We start from the raw sequence: 16,114 nt of genomic DNA, 5'->3' as shown, positions 1-16,114 counted from the left end.
AGCACATTTCCTTTTATGCATGCAGGTTTATAACTCAGTAAATATAATGGGGCCAGCGCTGTGTCAGATGTGCAGACAAGCATGGCAGGGAGGCACAGGGACTCACAGGATGTTACTGTAATGTACACACTAAAGATCTTTGGCTCTAAAGTCAACTGGTGTGGTCCAAATCCTGTGTTTTATATCGGTTGGTTGTGTGACCTTGAGTAATTTACTTAACCTCATAACATTCATTTTTCTTACTTGTAACTTGGGGATAATAATAGGACATACCCTCATAACGTTATTATGGATGAAATGAGATAATTTCTAATAAAGCACTTAGCTTGATATATGGCACAAAGAAAATTAGCCTCAAAAAAGGCTTCTTCTTCTTCTTCTCCTTCTTCTTATTGCTACAAGATAAAATAAGAAACAGAAAAGTGAGATTATATTGCAGAGGTGAGTGGAAGAAGTTTTCTGTACACCAAGCTGAGGCATTTGTACTTTGTGAGGAAGGCAACTTAGAACCATTTTTGGTTGGAATCATGAGTGGGTTGATCAAACTTGTGAGATAGAAAGATCATTTTATTAGTTATTGGTAAGATGACATCATGAGCCATAAGCACTAGTGTGTCAGTCTCCATCCCCCACCCAGTAAATTCACACGCTGCTAAGATTCCTATTTAGAATGACGGAGGAAATGTTGAATTAGGAAGATGTTTGAATCAATAGTGGCAATAAGCACAGATCTTAGCCATATGCCAGAAAATCTGAGAAATCCCACTTAGAAATTAGAATGAGGGTCAAATTGAAAGAAAGCAACATGGTGCCACTTCCAAACACCCTTTTTTGTTCCAAAAGCAGAGAACCCAGGTGGATACTATGGCAATCATGTGTGATCCAGTGGCAGGTTTAATAAGAACCATAATTTCTCAGTAGGGAGGAGCCTAAAAACATGAGTATCCTGTAAAGACCGTAATGTGATAGAACATTATCATGATTTATATTTGTGACGAAGTTACAGATACTACTCATATTACTCCACTTTGTTGCCTACATTCATAATTGAAGGGAATGCTAAACTTTTACTTTTGAGAGTCAATTGAATTGTAGAATTATTTCAGCAGTTTGTGCATACCTATTTTTTTCACTCATTACCTATTTATTTTTCATTCTATCATAGAAGTTACAGGATAATAAGGGGGAGTAGATGGGTTGTTTGATTATGATTTTATATAAAATGGACAGTAAAGATCTCTCTACTACATAGACATCTGCACAGAAACATAATGGAAATGACAGGGCCCGAAATAAAGATACCTGGAGAATATAATTCTAGTAAGAGGAACTGGGATGTGCTGAGGACCTGTGGCAAGACTATAACAGGTGTGTTTTACTTAGGAATATCACGGATTCCAGACAGCCTAGAGCATGGTTTTCAAAGGGGACATAGTGGAAGATAAAGGTAAGGGAAGTGCTGTGTGTGTGTGTGTGTGTGTGTGTGTGTGTGTGTGTTTGTTGTGTGTGCGTGTATGTTTGGGGTTGGTGATGATGGTGAATATTATATTTAGAGCCTCAGTGGTCTTGGGGGAAAAAACCACTATGAATAAAATTCTTAATTAATTGGGAAGATTGCAGCACTATTTACAATAGCCAAGACATGGAAGCAACCTAAAAGTCCATCTACAGATGAATGGATAAAGAAGATGTGGTACATACATATATAGTGGGATACTACTCAGCCAAAAAAAAATGAAAAATGCCATTTATAGCAACATGGATGGACCTAGAGATTATCATACTAAGTGAAGTAAGTCAGACAGAGAAAGACAAATATTATATGATATCACATATATGGAATCTAAAAAAATAATACAAAAGAACTTGTTTACAAAACAGAAACAGACTCACAGACATAGAAAACAAACTTATGGTTACCAAAGGGGAAAGGTGGGGGGGGAGGGATAAATTAGGAATTTGAGAGTACCATATACACACTATGATATATAAAATAGATAAACAGCAAGGACCTACTGTATAGCAGAGGAAACTATACTCAATATTTTGTAAGAACCTATATGGGAACAGAATCTGAAAAAAAATATATATATATATTTATATATATATATATATAAATATATATATATATAAATTTTAAAAAGTAAATTTGATACAGATGAGTACCATATTTGTTTTACATTTTAATTATTTTAACCACTATATGAAGCATAGACTATAGAAGAGAAAAGGGAAAAACAAGGAGAAAGTTATGGGAACAATTCAGATGAGTGATAGTAGCTTAGGACACAGTTATGGTGGAGTTTGCAGCTGGAAGGATAAAGTTTCCATTTACTGAAGTGGGGAAATCTAAAAGCAGAGTAATGTCTCTAAAAACAAAAGTTAAGTTTTGGAAAATTAGTTTTATATGCTATTCAGAACCAACAAAGACTTTGGTCATTCAAAATTATTAGATTGTTCTAGGTGTACAGCATAACCTTCTAATAAAATAGGTGAAGGAGGTGAGGCTGCGTTCACTGCAATATTCCCTTTAGGGAATATGTTACAAAGAACAAATCATCAAGCAAGAGTCTACCACAGATACAAATATTTGCTAGCAGATGACGAAAAAGTTATCAAAGAGTTTCAATTTAATGCTTTGTTTTGTTTTGTTTTTTAGCTCTAACTCACCTCATATGAAATGTTTATTCAAGACAAATAGAAAAATATTCTAGATGCAAAATTCAGCAAGTTTTCTAGTCAATGTCAGGTGACTATTATTTAATCAGTTTTCAATAAACAAGTCATTTCAAAAACACAGACTCTATTATAATTTTCAAGAATGGGTAAGAGAACACATACTCTTTTCCATATATCTTGAGCACCACTAATTTCATCAAAGAAAAAAATATTTCTGAGACCCACGCTATTTCTAAAACTCCTCATTTAGTCTAGATCACACACATCAGTAAATTAACATCCATGCCGCAGAACAGAATGGACACAACTTATTAGTCACATAAGATATTGAATTGCAGAATTCTCTTAGAATGAGCGGCAAACCAGCAAACCAGCAAAGACATGAAATATGACAGAAATTTAGCCAATAAACTAGGTTCAGAATTTCTAAGGTATATCTAACATGAATTGCAGAAGAATAATTTAGACATGAGAGAAGAATCACATATAGAAGAAACACAAAGAGTATGTGGAGAATTTGAGTATTTAAAAGAGGAGATGTGCAGATTATTTCTGCATAAATAAGAATAATTTTGGTATCTTTATTGGTTATTTTTTTCCAAGTGTACTAATAAATAATGTTTATTTTTTAAATTGTGTTGAAGATTTTAAATTTCTTTTATTTTTTTAACTTTTTATTTTATATTGGTTCTTTAGAAGATAGTAGATCAACGGCTTCAAATATATAAGCAAAATTTAGTTTGAACTTGGATTTCACCACACAAACTATTTAACATTCACAATCAAGAAATCAACATTAATACATTTTTTGGAATTCACTTACTCCAAATATTTAATACCCACAAACCTTTTCTCAAAATTAAAAATGATAAAAAACAAAGCAGCAAAATTGATGATATTTGCAGATATGATTGTCAACCAAAATATGAAGCAAAATCACCTGGCAAATTAAAACCATGGCTTATCCATACACCTACATTAACAACTTAGAATATTTAATGATGAAATCACTTGTTTTATAATAACAATACTATATAAAAAGTAGAATAAGCCTAAGAAAACTATTCAAGACCCACATACAAGAGCTAAAAATGTACTGGGAAATAATAAAAGAGTCTTGAATAAGATATACATTATGTTTCTGGAGTAAGAAAGTCAATATTTCAAATATGTTAAATCTCCTTTAAGTTCATCTGGAGGAAAAAATATGGAAGAATAGCCAGAAAGCAGTAGGGGAGGAAGTAGAGGCTGGGAGAGGAATATTAGATATCAAGTTTTATTTTAAGCAATCATTATACAGTTTGGTTAAAAATAGATGATGATTAAAAGTGCCTAAAAATTTATTTTTAAAAAGTATTATTTCAAATAAGAGAATATAAATTTAATTTGTAGGCCTAAATATTAACTGTCATTAGTGCATCATTTGCAGTAATGGACTAGAAAAAAAACGGAAATTTCTGTAAAGCATTAATGGGTTACTAAGTATTATTTCTACGTCCTTCATGATTCTTTTTCTTAGTTTCCAAATTATTTACCATGAGCAGCAAAGCACTCACAAAAACAAATATTCATTGAGAATTTACTTGATTCTATGTAATATGAGAAGCACTTTACATCCACACCATATATAATTCTCACAAAAATTCTATGAAGTAATTATTATCAATCTCCATTTATAGATGAGAATACAGTTTGAAAAGGTTAAATAACTTCCATCATTTACAGATAGTATCAAGTCTGGATTTGAACTCCATGTAAATTACTTTAAAAAATCGACTATACTTTTATAAGCAGATAAAAATTTTAAAACAAACGACACCAAATCTTTGTGGTAACACTGCAGAGGATGGTATGGTAGAATCTAGATTCTCTGTTAGTAAGATATTATAGTTTTCCAGGTGAGAAATAAAAGATTGAGCTAGGACTGTGGTAGCCAATATGAAGCTAAATTTAAGAACTATTTAGGAGGTAGATAAATGGAACTGTTGTCTTTGTAGGTATTGCTTATTTACTGTTGAACAGGAATCCCCTGACATTTCCACAATCACCAGAATAAGATAGAAATAACCTCACAGAATGATACACAAATAAAACTTTGTGAACTTCAAGGACTTTTTAATGTCCTAGGGTGCAGAAGAACAAGTTCAGAAGATTTTTGTTTTGTGTTTGTGTATGGGGGAAGAGGCGGTTCCTTTTGAATTTCTGTACTTATATAATGTGGATTGGTACTGGAAATTTTTTTTTCTTTTCTTTTGCTTGAGGGAAGATATCAGGTGCTTGCTTGAATACCAATGCTATTGGCAAGTAGCTGATTATTTTTTTCTGTCTGTTTCTCTCTCTATCTGTCTGTCTCTCTTTTACATACACACACACACAGAACATATCCTATTCCTATGGTATATAAAGTGGGGTTTTTTTTACAGGATTTTTAATTTCTTAGGGCAAGTTCTTAAGACCTAATTCTTAAGACAAATAGCCCAAGTGTCAAACAAAATTGGTGTTATTAGAAAATCAAAGATGTTTTATTTTAAAATTTTATTTAGAATATTCAATTTTAAAATCTAATGTACTGATATGTATTAGTTAACACCATAACTCTTGGCTTCACACCTGTCTTTTTTTGGTAAAATACCTTCTTCTCTGGCAGATTCTAATCTTTGTGAGGGCAGATATTTTATCACACTGCTTTACCTTATTCCCCAGCATTTAATATAATACTTAGCATATGGTTTGTGAGCATTAATTTGTAAAAATCTGTTAAATTTATGAGCATTGTGTTTTAGAGTTCACTAGAGTAATGAACTTTGTATTTTTGAAGAATAAGAGAGTAGAGAGAAAAGAAAGAGAAAATAAAGAAGAGGGAAATAGAAGGAGAGAAGGAGAAAAGAAAGAAGGAAAAGGAACAAGGAAAGAGGTGGAGAAGAGAGATTCACAGGGAAAGAAAGAATGCAAGGGAAAGGGAAGAAATGGTGGCCATAGGGAAGAGGAGAGGAGAGGGAGCAAGAAATTAACAAGAGATAGGAGGAAAAAGACAGAAAGAATGGTGTGATGGGAGGGAGAATAAGGCCAAGAAACCAATGGTCAATTCAACGACCTTATAGGTGACCAAGTATATAATTCAACTTTCAAAATAATGTAAATAAAATGTCTAATTTTACAAATTCATAAATGAAACAAAAGAAAAACAAAGAAATAAAATATCTTACCCAAACTGACTCAAAACTAGATATTGCCACAGTGAAGCTTAGGCCATGTTTACTTTTTAATCTTCCTTCCATTGGACTATGAGAGAGATGCTCTCGAGACATGACCACCTTCAGCTTGGAACACTATGCAAGGATTGAATCATTTTCTAAGCTCCCTCCTTCATTCAGAAAATAATAATGCCTACTCTGGGCCAACTTCTCTCTAGGTTAGGTGAGCAAAAATGGAAGTATGCTATGGTAAGATTTTTATGCTATGTGTGAAGTTACATAGTATCATTTGAATGTAAACCATGCTAAATTAAAGATGTATTCTCGTAATCCTAAAGTAACCAGTAGACTACCAAAGCAAAGATGGGAAATGGAAAACAAACGGCAAGATGAAAGACTAAAACCTAACTATATCAATAATCACATAAAATGTTAATCTTTTAACCACTCCAATTAAAAAAGCCTTGACCCAGCTATATGCTACCTACAAGAATTGCGTTTTAAATATAAATACAAGATTTTAAAAAAGAATGTAAAAGTATAGACCATGCTATCACAAGTTCAAAACAAAGCTGGAGTGGCTATATTAACATCAGTAAAGTAGATTTCAGAGCAAGGAATGTTATTAGGGATAACAGGGTTATTTCACAAGGATAAAGGAGTCAATTCATTAGGAAGGGCCCCAATTATAAATTTTTATTTACTTACCTAAAAACAGATATACAAAATATATGAATAAAAAACAGAAAAAAATACAAAAAGAGACAAATCTACCATTACAGTTGGGAGATCCAGCACCCATTCTTAATTAATTAATAGGACAAGTAGACAGATAAGATATGGAATATTTTAACAAAACTATTGATCTATCAATACTTGAACTAATCATTTATAGAACACTCTACCCAATAATAGCCAAATGTGTATTCTTTGTAAAGTGCAAATGGAACATTTATCAAGAACTGAATATTCAGGCACGAAAACAAGTGTCAATAAATTTTAAAGATTTTGAGCCAAACAAAATATGTTATCTGATTACAATAGAATCAAATTAGAAAGCAATAACAGAAAGAACTCTGGAGAAATCCTGATGTATTGGAAACTAAATGACACCTGTGTAGATAACCTGATTAAAGAACCCATTAAAAGGGAAATTAAAATGTATTATAAACTGAATAAAAATTAAAGCACAATGTATAAGAATTTGTGGAGTGTCGTTAAAGCAATAGTTAGGCAGAAATTTATAACACTAAATATTTATATTACAAAAGGCAAAAATTCTTGAATTATGACCTCACCTTAAGATACTAGATTAAAAAGAGCACATTAAACACAAAGTAAGCAGAAGAAACAGAATAATAATGATTAAAGCAGAAATGAATAGTGAAATAGAAAACACGAAATGGGAATTCCCAAATATCTATAGTGTCCTGTAATCTCCAAACTGGGAGATTATTTTTAAAAATGAAGGTGGATTCAGGGGCCTCAATATTCAGTATGAGGACTTCCTCTTAATTCCCCAAATTTATAATGGCACCAGTTTTACCTACAATGTTGGTGCCTTGGGTGTTTGAATCTAAGAACAGTCTTGTTTAATTTCTGTAGAAACTGCATTCCGGGTATCCTGTTGGGTAATGCTGCATATATAAATGTCTTTAAAAGACTTAAAAACAATTGTTTTCACATTCTGCCTCTTAGCCACTTTCTATGGTAGCTGTGCAACCAATTCCAGAAAAATTATGAGTTCTTCAGGTTGAACTGCTTGACTTCTCTTTGTTCTTTTTTATTCCCTGTGGACTTGTAGGTTTCAAATTCCCCGATCTACAAATTACTTACCACTCCTCTGTTTGATTGTTTTACATTTTTTCATGAAATATGGAACATATGATTCATATCCTTACACTCATTAATTATTTACATAGTTTTGAGGTGGTTTTCAATAGTCCCGATGATGCCACTTTGTAGAATTTTCCCAATTTCACCAGTTGAATTAAGTTAATATGTTCTTTAGTTTCATTTAATGCAGAACTCTTCAACAATTTTTCTTTGTCTTTCTTAACATAATTGTTTGTTTGCTTGTTGAACACTATAATAGCCAGTTGTTTTGTAGAATCTTAATTTGGGTTTTCTAATGTTTCTTCATGATTAGATTCATATTATTGAGCAAGAACACTACATAAGGGAAGCTGTGTCCTTTTTGGTGTATCACAGTCCAAGGCACATGATGTCATTTTCATTGTTATTGATATAAACTTTGATCTCTTGATTGAGGTAGTGTCTGAGTGTCTCCAAATTTCATTTACACCTTGATGAGGAAATAATGTTAACTATGCAATTATTCTGTGTCCATAAAAATTTCACCCACTGGTTTTGCATTTATTGATATTTGCCTCAATTAATTATTACAATGATTGTAGTAAATTTTTACTTTACTAATTTTATCATTCCTTTGATACTTATTAATTGGCATTTTCTGTATATGTATGTATCTATGTATGTATGTATGTCATTGGGAAATCAGAGTCTAATATTACTCAGTGTCTTACGATCCATTATTGTCATTATTCATTTTAATGCTTTAAATTGTTACAAATTGGCCAGTGAAATTCCCACCTACTTGCTTTCTGTGTCTTTTGTTATGATCTTAAGATTATAACAAATGCTATGTGCATTTCCTTATTCTTCAGGCACAAGACGTTGTTCCAGGCTCATTTAAAACTCTCTCTGCCTCAGCCCTAGAATCAACCATTGCTTCAAGGAGCACTGGATTCATTCGTTCAGTGAGGTATGTAGAAACCAAGACCAGAATTTTTGTCCAGAAACAGCTAAAAATATATGTTCATATATATAGATGTATATGTGTATGAGCACATTAAGAGTGATGAGTTTCTACTGATACCTCTAAATTTTTAATTCATTAGTCCATGGTTCTTCCTTGCCTTCCCCATCTGTCCATCTGCCTTTCTCTTCTCACACTGCTTAGAACCCCATCTTTTAACAACATCAAACATTTATTCATTTGCTAGTTCTATAATACTCACCAAAGTATAGGAATGCTGAACCAATACAACTGGAAAAAACAAACCTACTAATTAGATTTCAAGATTTATTTGTAGTTGTATTTATCTTTAGCCTGACAGTACATAATCAAATATTTGTCCTATGTTCAAAACCTACTTGAATTAGTATCTCTTTTTTTCTTCTGTGCCATTAGTTTTTATTCACTTGAAATACGGGTAGATTCCTTTGATTCTGTTTGTTTTCAGAATATAAATTTTATGTCTGATAATTCTAATTCAGAATAAAACATTGGGATGATCATTACTTAACATATACTTTAAAATGATACTTTTATATACAGGTGTATCTATCTCATTATTTCAAAACATATTTATAAAAAGTTTATCGTTTAGATAACATTAACACAGTCAAATACAACAAAAATATTTAGTACAACTTTCTAAGATCAGTTTTCATAGCTCTCTCAGATGAATTAATCATACAATGATGCCTGTATAATTTTGATGAGTTTTGAAAAATCCCCTGGGGGGCAGACAGTGGACAAGGGTGACAAGGGGTGGGCATTGGGGTGCCAGGCAGGCGTGTACAGACTTTATATTGCTATATATAATGTACAGATGGACAGAGTCCTTCCCACTCCTTAACTCCCTGACCTTCCTTGACTTCCCCTTCCTGCTTCAGACCCCATCCGCACCAGGCCAGGCACCCCAGTGGGGCACGCGCTGGCCCCTCTTTTGTCTTCTGTGAAGTTAGGACCTGTGCAATGCACAGACACTTGTGGAGAACTTGAGACAACAACGTCCCCTCCTCGCCTCAGCCCTGAGCTGGCCCCTAACTCCCAGAACTTTGTCTTGCCCACCCATCCTCTGTGGTCCCCATCTATCCTCCTGGGCCATTTTCAAGTGCTTTGGCTGTGACTTTCATACTCAGCTCTTAGTCTAAAAAAATAAACTGGAGATAAAAAAAATTTTTAAGTGACTTTTTATTTTGTTAGAGTGATTTGGATCCCCCTTATCTACCTAGATTTTTTGAAATTTTATCTTGAAGATAGAGCCTTAATTTGATAATCTGTTACTCTTTGATCTTAGCACAGGTTTCAGGAAAAAAGAAGTTTTTATATATACAAAATTGATTGTTTTGCAATATTTTGATGTGTAAATTAAGATAAAGTGCTTCCTTATAGCTGAATAAGAACAGGTGCACATAATGAATATAACAAAAACAGAAGCAGATGGCATACCACATGTATAACATCTTAATTCATCCCTTTTTGTGTAATACAATTACCACAGGAAGTATACTATATTTAACTGATTTTCTTAGAATCTGCCGGTTCCCTAAAGAAACAAGATGGCTTTTTAAAAGTGCTATATACATATATACATATGCAGTGTTTTGTTGTTATTGTTGTTGGGATGTATTAACTTTCCCAATTAAAAATTTTAAAAAACACATATTCATATTATATTTTTCGAATTTCTGCGAGGCAATGTAGTTACTGATCTTCCACTAATCAATGCAAGTGCGAAATAAAGTAAGCTTCATGGGAAAATATTTTTCTATTGCAAGCAGAAAAGGAGATATATATATCTCCTTATCATTCCAAAAGGAACATATGTAAATCACTTTGCTTTTCTATGATCTACTTTCATGAACATGTTTTAAACATATTCATTTTAGCACTTATTCCATGTCCAGAGCACTTTGTTGCATACATTTGAAGAGCAAATTTCAATGAAGAAAAAGTTAAAGAAGGAATTAAAGCAATTATATAAAAATCAAAGATGTCTGAAATCCTCTCAGGTACTGAAGATCAAGATTAGGAGATTTAGTCTTGGATTATCCAGATTGATAAAATTGACTAAATAATTCCTTATTTCTCCATTTGAATGTTATTCTGTGATTACAGACTTAAATCAATGTTCGTGACAAGTCTGGACAATTGGGGTTACCAAATCCTCTTTTCTTCTGTACACATCTTGTCCAGATCTTCAAGTGCTTTTCAATTTCTCTTGTTCCAAATTATAAATAGATGGATAATTTTGTAATACAGTCTAATAACAACATTGCCTATATAATATAAAGTATAATGCAACCTTGGCAACACCTATATTAATTTCAACTTTTCATCTAGTTCATTGTCGCATTGACTAACTTATAGTCCCAATATTTAAACCATTAAGCAAAACTTATATTTATAAAATTAACCTGCCGCTGTTTAAACTTAAAGCATACAGATATGTTAAGTGGTCTCATGATTATAGAATCTCACTGTATAAATGAAAATAATAAATAAATAAATATTTATATTTATAAATGTTGTGAAAATATGCTCATTGAACCTACTGTATGTATCTCTTTGTAGGTCTATGTATATAATTTCAGAATTCTTTTTACTGTAAGTGGATGAGTCTATGTAATGTAATATATATGTAGATGAACACATAAGAAATAAAAGTAGATGAACATATCAGTAGGTGAATATATAAGAAAATATCTTTTAGTACCAAGTAGCTATTACAGTCCATTTTCCTGAAAATATTTTGGGTTGGGTTCTTAAAAGAAAAAAATTGAGTAGTAAGAGATACTGTTTTAGACTGATAGACATACAAAGTGATTCCAATTATAAAATAATATATTTTTGAGGCAAGGCTACATCCAACCAACATAAAATCCAATCTTGGGAATTTTTTTTTATGTTGTTAGACTTATTACTTAGGAAATATATTGAGTTTTTTGGTCATTTTAGTTAAAGTTTACCACAAGAATGCAAATTATGATAAGCACTGAGGCAGAAGGCTGATGAGCCAGATTAAAAAGCAATCAAACTAATAATTAAATTATCTGCCTAATACTATCTCTTTCAGTATGAGTATTTCTTTAAATGTTCAATGCATAATGTTAACAGCTTTCCTACTACAGTGACTGCAATTACAGATAAGGTATGCAAACATATTTGTACTTTAGTAAGGTCTTTAACCAGAAAATAATGTTGTGCTAGTATTGTTTTGTTTAAGAATATGGGGTGTCATTAATTTGGTATTCATTTTAAGGTATAAAAGTAATTAATTAATCATGACGACCTGGTATGTGAAACAATTATAGAGTCAACAAGCAAGCCAGTCTTTTTCATGTTTGTATAATGCTTTCCTAAATTAAAATATAATGGGATTTGGAACATAACTGAGATAACACAAGGCAAATCACATACACACAGCTGAAGAAACAATACTACTTGTGGATAAAGAATTTTCAGTTTAGAAAACTACGGAATATAATAATGTTTACAGAAGCATATGCCTCATATGCCTTCTGTACTCATGGCAGAGTTGGAGATTAAGCCGCATCAAATGGATTTCTCTGAGTTATAAAAAAAAAAAAATTGAATAAATGATTTAACCATACAAATTCATATCAAATTATATTTTGTTTAGTGAATTAAATAGAACCTGGGATTATGCTGGTCCTCTGATATATATTGTCTAATTAAATGGAGGAATTCAGTCAACACTGGGAATGCAAATAAGCATAACAGTGGGAAAGAAAATAATGATATTAATTTACTCATCAAATATTTATTGGGCCCTGCAAGGTGTGAGGCACCGAGCTCCATACTACGTACATTATGGTTAGATTCAGAGGTAATTAAACTGAAACCTGTCATTGGGAAAAAAATTTTATGACTGACAAAAATGAGGAACATGTGAAGTCCTTTGGGAAAACAGAGGAGATAAGTATAATTAGGGATTGAAAAGGGTGAAGTCAGAGGGAAAGCAAGCAGGAAAACCTGTATTAATGAGAGAGCATTTTTCTGCATCTTTGAGAATAGGAGACATGGTATATATAAGTGAAGGTAAAGGAGAAATGGGAACACATACCCCCCAAATAAAAAATATGGAAGTTAAGCTACAGAGGTAAAAAAGCATAAAGTTTACAAAAGAAAGGAATGCGTGTTTCATATTTTCTATTATTATTGATTAAAGTTTGTTTTTTAAAGTGTAGAACTTTTCAAAAACTCAAAACCATTAGTTGGAATTAAAATTGTAAAGGTGACTGAAAGCTTTAATTAAATTTCTGTTTTGGACATATGCTATTTATTTCCACCAAAAATCCATTCACCCTTCTTCTGGTTAAACAATACACAAGCCAGGGCTTCATGAGCATGTGGCCCTTGAGAGTGTACCTTGGCTGTGTTAGGCAACCATAGAATACAGTTATAAAAATGTCCATTTATCCATTTTTTGTATCAAATATTGTATGTAAAATTTTACAGGCAAAAAGTGATATATTCAAATTTTCTCTCTACCTTTCTTTATCTATAAAAAGATGCTTGCTATGATTTCAATCTTCTTAAATTTATTGAGACTTGTTTTGTGTCCCAACATATGGTCTACTTTTGAGAATGTTCCAGGTGCACTTGAGAAGAATGTGTATTCTGCTTTATTTTGATGGAGTGTTCTCTGTAAATCTATCAAATTCATCTGGTCTAATGTTTCATTTAAAGCCATGGTTTTCTTGTTGACTTTCTGTCTGGATGATCCATCCATTGATATAAGTGCATTGTTAAAGTTCTCTACTATTAGCGTGTTGTTGTCAATTTCTCCCTTTAAGTCTGTTACTAATTGATCTATATATTTTGGTGATCCTATGTTAGATGCACATATATTAATAACTGTTATGTCTTCTTAATGAATTGTCCACTTTATCATTATATACTGCCCATCTTTGTCTTGTTACCTTTTTTGGCTTGAAGTCCATTTTGTCTGTCATGAATGTGGCTATACCTGCCTTCTTTTGGCTGACATTTACTTGGAGTATCATTTTCTATTCCTTCACTTTGAGCCTGTATTTTTCTTTAGAGGTGAAGTGAGTCTCTTGGAGGCAGCATATAGTTGGGTCTTGTTTTTTAATCCATCCAGTCACTTTGTTTTTTAATCCATCCAGTCACTCAGTGTCTTCTGATTGATTAATTCAATCCATTTACATGTAAGGTGGTAATTGGTAAATGAGGAATTAGTACTGCTATTTTATCTTTGGTTTTCTGGTTGCTCTATATCTCCATTGTTTCTTTATCCTTGTGTTTCTATCTGAATTTTGGCATGGTGGTTTTCTTTGATGTTTTTCTCAGTTTCCTCTTTTTTATGTTTCATGTCTCATCTCTGTATTTTTGTTTTGTGTTTACCATTAGATATGTATAAAACATTTCATAAATATAATACTATTTTTTTCTTCTCAAAGCATCTTATCTTCATTTGACTATACAAATTTGGTTTTTTTTCCTCTTCCCATTTTGTGTTTTGGTGTTTCAAATTATTCTTTTTTATGTTGTAAATTTGTTACCAAATTGAAATAGCTATTGTTATTTTTACTGCTTTTTTCCCCCTTTTAACCTTTATATTATAATAAAGTGTTTAAAAACCTAGTCTGATATACAGTTGGAATTTTCTGATTTTGTCAGTCAACCTATCATCTTACTCAAAGTTTTGTGTACTTTTGCCTTTTTGTTTCTGGTGGAAGAGCTCCTTTCAACATTTCTTATAAGTCAGGTCTAGTGGTGATGAACTCCCTCAGCTTTTGTTTGTCTGGGAAAGCCTTTATTTCTCATTCATCTCTGAATGTTAACTTTGCTAAATAGAGTATTCTTGGCTGACAGTTTTTATCTTCCAGTATTTTGAGAATGTCACTTTACTCCCTCCTGGCCTGTAGAGTTTCTGCTGAGAAATCTGCTGATAGTTTAACTGAAGTTCCTTTGTAGGTTACCATCCTTTTTTTAATCTGGCTGCCTTTAAGATTCTCTTTTTGTCATTGACTTTTGACAGTTTTAATACAATGTGTCTTGGAGAAGGTCCTTTTGTATTGAAGTAATTTGGTGTTCTCTCTTAGCTTCATAGACTTGTATATCCAGTTCCTTTCTCAGGTTTTGGAAGTTTGCAGCTATTGTTTCTTTAAATAAACTCTCTGCTCCCTCCTCCGTCTCTTCTCCTTCTGGGATACCTGCTAGTCTAATGTTGCCCTTACTAAACAAATTGGATAGTTCTCTTATAAGTTCCTCACTTTTAAAAAATCTTAATTCTCTCTCTTCTTTCTGTATTATTTCTAGATTTCTATCTTCAAGTTCGCAAATTCTCTCTTCCATATAATCTGCTCTATTTCCAATGCTTTCTAATGCATTCTTCATCACATTTATTGAGTTCTTTAGTTCCAGAACTTCTGTTTAGTTCTTTTTTAGAGTTTCAATCCTTTGGTAAATTATTCCTTCTATTCATTAACTTTATTCTTGAGCTTATTGAACTGCCTTTCTGAGTTTTCTTATAGTTTGTTGAGTTTCTTTATGACCGATATTTTGAATTCTCTATCAGTTAGATTGTACTAGTCTATGCTTTAAGTTTGGTTTCTGGAGAATTGTTATTTTCTTTTTATATTACAGTGTTACTGTGGTTATTCATGGTGCTTGATGAGTTGTTCCTCTGCCAGCACATTTGAAGTAGTGCACACATTTCTTCTTTAGTTAAAGCTTTTATTATTATTTTTTTCCCCTTGATTCTAAAGGTTGAACAGGTTAGAAATTAGAGGCCATTCTTTTGCTTTCAAGTAGGTGGCGATATATCACAAGTTTTTGTTTCTCTTATCTGAGCTGCCTCTGGTTGTATTTGAGAATTGGTACTTTCCACCCTCCACCACCTCTGTCAGAGGTGTAGCCTGCTGCACTCATTGTTGCTTCTTGTGCCTCTAGGGTCATTGGTGCCTTGCTGCTGCTGTTTTCACTGGTGTTGCTGCCTGGAGTACCAGGATGGTGAGTGCTTCCACTGTGTCCATGGTCTCCTGAGTCTCAGGCTCACTTGCCATGGGGGAGGGAGAGGATGGGGTGGTAACTGGGGTCATAGGTGCTTCTGCCATATCTGGGATTGTCAGGTTCATGTGCATCTCCACTGTGGGTGTGGGGCCAGAGTCATGGATGCCTCTATGACAGGAGATGGAGGAATCACGGGCTGCTGCCCTGTTCACTCTGGCTGTGAGCGCTGAGAGGCCAGAGCTGTGTATGCTGCCTCCCATGAAGCTACAAAATTCTCTGAGGCTCAGGCTCACGTGCAGGGGCTGGGGGTCCAAGATCACAGGCACCACCTCTGCTGTTCTCATGATTCTGCCTCCTCTATGTGTTCTGGTCCACCCACCTTTAGACAGGCAGATGTGTGTAATTCTCCAGTACCCTGGTGTGTTGG

At 33.1% G+C, this 16,114-nt stretch overlaps 1 long non-coding RNA gene across 1 annotated transcript in view; it reads left to right on the top strand.

Annotated features, from left to right (window-relative positions):
* LOC132352587 (uncharacterized) overlaps positions 1–15,687 on the top strand; it is a 179,524-nt gene extending 163,837 nt beyond the window's left edge. Inside the window, exons 2-4 of the long non-coding RNA XR_009498797.1 lie at positions 1,384–1,447; positions 8,561–8,658; positions 15,628–15,687. This is a non-coding gene — a long non-coding RNA (uncharacterized LOC132352587). The remainder of the gene's footprint in view (positions 1–1,383; positions 1,448–8,560; positions 8,659–15,627) is intronic.
* Positions 15,688–16,114: the final 427 nt, after the last annotated feature.

The sequence above is a fragment of the Balaenoptera ricei genome, chromosome 18 (assembly GCF_028023285.1).
Source record: "Balaenoptera ricei isolate mBalRic1 chromosome 18, mBalRic1.hap2, whole genome shotgun sequence".
Taxonomy (NCBI): domain Eukaryota; kingdom Metazoa; phylum Chordata; class Mammalia; order Artiodactyla; family Balaenopteridae; genus Balaenoptera; species Balaenoptera ricei.
Note: the sequence above shows the minus strand (reverse complement) of the source record. Positions and strands in the feature narration are given on the sequence as shown.